This window comes from Tiliqua scincoides, chromosome 2 (genome assembly GCF_035046505.1).
Source record: "Tiliqua scincoides isolate rTilSci1 chromosome 2, rTilSci1.hap2, whole genome shotgun sequence".
NCBI lineage: Eukaryota > Metazoa > Chordata > Lepidosauria > Squamata > Scincidae > Tiliqua > Tiliqua scincoides.
In genome coordinates this window covers 122,708,437-122,713,405 of record NC_089822.1, presented here as the reverse complement: position 1 = coordinate 122,713,405, position 4,969 = coordinate 122,708,437, and positions in this window count along the sequence as shown.

The following is a 4,969-nucleotide window of genomic DNA, read 5'->3' as shown; positions in this document are numbered from 1 at the left end:
TGAAGGCCACCAGTGCTATTGCTGGCAGCCAAGACTGAGACCACAGGACTCTCACTGGAGTGCTTGCAGTGCATGAGTTCACATGCTGCTGGAACATCTTTTGGAACTGATGAGTATTTGCCGCGGGGGTGGGGAGAGGGAGAGACAGATGTAGTGTATGACTTTTATGTATGACACTGCAATGTATGACTTTTATACAGTACACCTCACTAAGGCCCCACCTCTGCAATCCTCTCCTAGGAACGTTGGATGTTGTAAAGGTTGATATTAATACTTTATATGCCGAGATACTTACAGGATGTGGAGTAGTCAGTGGGTGCTAGAGGGAGAGAAGGGAAATATCAGAGCTCCTTACTGTCATCTTTGCATTATTTCACTATTGGCATTGCAGAACTGTGGCTTATTTTTTTAATGGAATGTGATGGAATTGATTTTTAGCGCTTACATGCATTTGGTGGCGTTCAGCCACTTCAGTGAACATTTTGTTAGAAACACACAGCCTTTTCCATGAGAGGGACACACCTTCTCTAAGAGTAGTGGCAGAATTGGGGCCTACCTCACCGTTTCTCAGTTCCAGTTCCCAGTTCTGAAGTGAGACCCCCCATTTCACATTGTTCTGAGAGTTCACAGTGCACATGAAGCCCAGAACCCTACATTTTTGTAGCAGGCTCGTGGCAAGGGACATCTAAGTGCCCAGTCCTACCCAACTTTCCAGCACTGATGCATTCATAGAAACAGGGCGTGCACTGCATCCTGTGGTGATGGTGGTAGTCACTGAAGCCTCCTCATGGTAAGGGAATATTTTTTTTCCCTTACCTTGGACTGCATTGTGGCTGCATCCGCACTGGAAAATTGGATAGGTTTGGGCCCTAAGTCAATAGGAAATAGCAAAATTCTAAATGCATTTTACAGTCCAAGCCTATCCCACCCTTCCGTTGGTGGAATGATCATTCCTCAGTTGGAAAGAGAAGGATGAAGGTAGACCACGATTTCTACCAGACTGCACTCTGAAGGCCACCAGTGCTATTGCTGGCAGCCAAGACTGAGACCACAGAACTCTCACTGGAGTGCTTGCAGTGCATGAGTTCACATGCTGCTGGAACATCTTTTGGAACTGATGAGTATTTGCCGCGGGCGTGGGGAGAGGGAGAGACAGATGTAATGTATGACTTTTATGTATGACACTGCAATGTATGACTTTTATACAGTACACCTCACTAAGGCCCCACCTCTGCAATCCTCTCCTAGGAACGTTGGATGTTGTAAAGGTTGATATTAATACTTTATATGCCGAGATACTTACAGGTTGTGGAGTAGTCAGTGGGTGCTAGAGGGAGAGAAGGGAAATATCAGAGCTCCTTACTGTCATCTTTGCATTATTTCACTATTGGCATTGCAGAACTGTGGCTTATTTTTTTAATGGAATGTGATGGAATTGATTTTTAGCGCTTACATGCATTTGGTGGCATTTAGCCATTTCAGTGAACATTTTGTTAGAAACACACAGCCTTTCCCGTGAGAGGGACACGCCTTCTCTACGAGTAGTGGCAGAATTGTGACCTACCTCACCATTTCTCAGTTCCAGTTCCCAGTTCTGTGAGACCCTCCCCCCCTTGACATTGTTCTGAGTGTTCACAGTGCACATGAGGCCCAGGACCATACATTTTGTAGCAGGCAAGGAGCTTGTAAGTCAATGGGAAATAGTAAGGTCTAAATGCAGGATGTCAAAGATAGAGCAATTATTTAATTCATTATGCTATTTAAATTAAATGCAATTTTAATAACTATTTTATAAAAGCATTACTTATTCAATCACCTCTTTGCACTCATTAGCCTTGAACTAGTTAATTAACTGCAGTTGACACCTCACTGAAACCAATGGAATGAGTTAATTGTTAAGGCCCTAATCCTGTCCTCTACCTGTTTATGCAATGCAGCAGTGCCAACAGAGGGCCCAATCCGACCCAATTTTCCAGTGCCAGTGCAGCCGCGCCAATGGGGCATGCACTGCATTCTGCAGTGGGGAGGCAATCACACCCCAGTGGTGGTGGAGGTGGGAAGACTAGAATGGCCCAGGAGAGGCAAGTAAAAATATCTCTTACTTACTGCCAATAGGCTGCTAATGGGTGTCCTGGGTCCCAAAAGTCTGATGAGCCTCAGGGGAACAGGTCTAGTGGGATAGGATCCTGGCATGCTCTGCCGCGATTGAGATCCACCCCCTTCCACCCACAAATCACTCATGTTCAGTCTAATCCCTGCCGCGGTTCGTCCCTGAACTGTTTTCAACATTTCTAAAAAGCATTTTTCATTCAGTCCCATCCTTTTGCACTCAACTGTCTTGATCAAGGAAAAGTTAGTTGCAACTGAGACCCCACTGAAATCAGTGGAATGAATGAAACTAGCTGCTGAACCAGGTGTTCTATTTGTTCCTGCTTACTTGATGCAGTAGCACCAACACAGCACACAATGCATCCTTTGGGGGGGGGGGGCGGGTGACCAAATGGACTGAGATAGGTAAGGCAAAATATTTTTTACTGATTTCCCCCTCTCCCTAGTAGGCTGCCTGGTTGACCATGTGTCTCCTTGGAGCAATGCCAGCTATTTAGTTGGTGTAAGTCTGAGGTGTCTTAGGGGAGTGGGTCTGGGAAAGAGAGATGGGATCCTGGCATGCACTGCTTCTGCTGAAATCCACCCTCTCATCTGCTCCAGAGGTTCAGCTCCATCTGCTGGAATCAATTATTGCATCTTTTGGAAATGATTTTGGATGCATTTTCTTCTTTATTCTTGTCCATTTTTTAAATCCCTTTCTGGTTAGACTTTTAGGGTTTATGGTTTAACCCTGAGTTCTTGGTATGGGACGTACATGGGGATTGTCACGTCTCCTCTCTGTGCAAGACCTACTGTGAAAGTGACTTTGATAGGAACCCCTGAGGTTTCATATTTTTCTGGGAGGGGGACTTGCCCCTCTGTCAGAACTGATCACCTGGATGGATGGCAACAGATACATTCCAACAAGGCTTTCCCCCGTTCAGCTGCATTTCCAAACAGGGGAAAGAGAGGAGCAGGGAGGGAGTTACTGTGCAAACCACTAATGCCACTGCCCTGTATCAGCCATCTGCTGTGACAAATGGTATGCAAAACAGGAGTGCAAAACAAGGCTCTACTTCCTTTTACAGGTGGTGATATCACCCTCCTGTCCAATATCAGCTGGTAGACCAGGAGAGAAACATTACAGCTTGTTGACATTCTTTTCCAAAGTGATCTGATGAGACTTTTTGCTGCCCTCACAGAATTACATTGCTCCCTTCCCTGCATGAGTTTTCTATTCAGGTTGCAGCCCTTTATCTTTCTCCCATACCAAGTTAGGGAGTGAAAGAGGGACCCTTCTGCTATACATAAGACTTTCACTATTACAGAAAGAAGAAAAAGGCCTGCCCCAAATGTGGAGAAGCTGGGCAAAGAGCACCATGTCCTCCTAGATCTGTTTTGTCCCAAAGCCCTCCATGAGTGGGTATATCTCAAAAGAACAAAAAAAGACACTGCTGTGCAGATTGGTAGTGTTCCCCATGTGTTCAAAAACATTTGTCCAGAGAATACTTATTTTTAAACCCTCTAGGAAAGAGAAACCTCTGGGGAACGCCTAAACTTAGAAACAGGTTCGTGCTGCAACAGCTCACCAGAATAGAGTCTGCACTGCATGGATGCCTTTCTAAGCAGTTTGTACTAAGCAGTACAAATATATGTTCCTTTAATATGGGAAAAAATTTTGAAATGTATTGGGAACGCTGCCAACCTGTACAGTTGTGGAGTTTGTTGTTGTTCACTCAGAGCCTTTCTCAAAGGTTGCTTCTGATTTACTGGTGGTGTTGGGGTATTTTTCAAATTTGTTGGAGCTCCTGGAATTCTGCTACTCAGGCTACTCTCTGTTGGATGGTCCAGGCAAGTCTCTAAGAAAACTGGCAGACTGTCGTGAAGCAAGACCTGCAATTACCCTCACCCTCTTCTGAGACTGCCCTCGGAACTCAGCCCCAGAGGATGCGGCAGAGGGAAAGTCCATGTTAATTGCTTACCTGCAGATACCACAGCAAAGGCAACCCCTGCCATTAAGAGCAGGACCCAGGTCTTCATGGTCACCAGAAGGTTATCTTCAAATGCTCAGAATGCTGCAAGGAAAGTGACAAAGCCCTTTGCAGCCTGGATCCCTCTGCGCTGCCTTATGAAGGCCTGATGCTCCAATCAGAAGAACTGGCAGAGATGACAGGATGGTGGAGCAGACAAGTTCCTTGTTCAGAGAAAACACTCATGACACAAACAAATAAGGAAAGAATTTCATAGTGTTTGCTCTGCCCTGCGGCAGAAGAGCTTAGGACAGTGGTTCCCAATGTGGGGGACGTGAACCCCCAGGGGTACTCACCAGAACCTTTAGGGGTAATTGAATAATGGTGGGAAAAGGCAGGTCTGTGTTAGAATGCCCTGTGGGGCTGGCAAGGCAGGAAGAAAAGCAGCCAGCTGGCTGCCAAAGACCCAGCAACTGCTAGTTTCTGGTCATCAATTTGTCTATTGTCAGTTTTCCTGTGGCACGTGTATTAGCGCGCCACCGGCGTTTACCCTGCCCCCGCACAAGGCACAGGAGGAGCCAGCCTCGCAGCCGATTGGCTGGGGGCTAATTGGTCTGGGGCCACGTGCAGGCTGCTCAGAGAAGCCCGCACAGTCAGGACCAGGCAGCGGTCACCCACCCGCCCACCCTTTGGCAGTCCAAGACTAGCTGGTCGCCTTCTGGGGCCGGGTAGGAATTTTTGCCATCAGCCTAATTGGCATATCGGTTGGTGGTTTTTTGCCTACCCCGGACTGTGGAGTTAGGGGCGGAATGGGGGTTTTCCATAGGTCTTCTTGGTCACTTTAGGCAGGTGTCGTGCGGGTTTTGGGTAGGTAAGGTCATATCGGTGTACACCGCAGGGTGGCAAGGGCC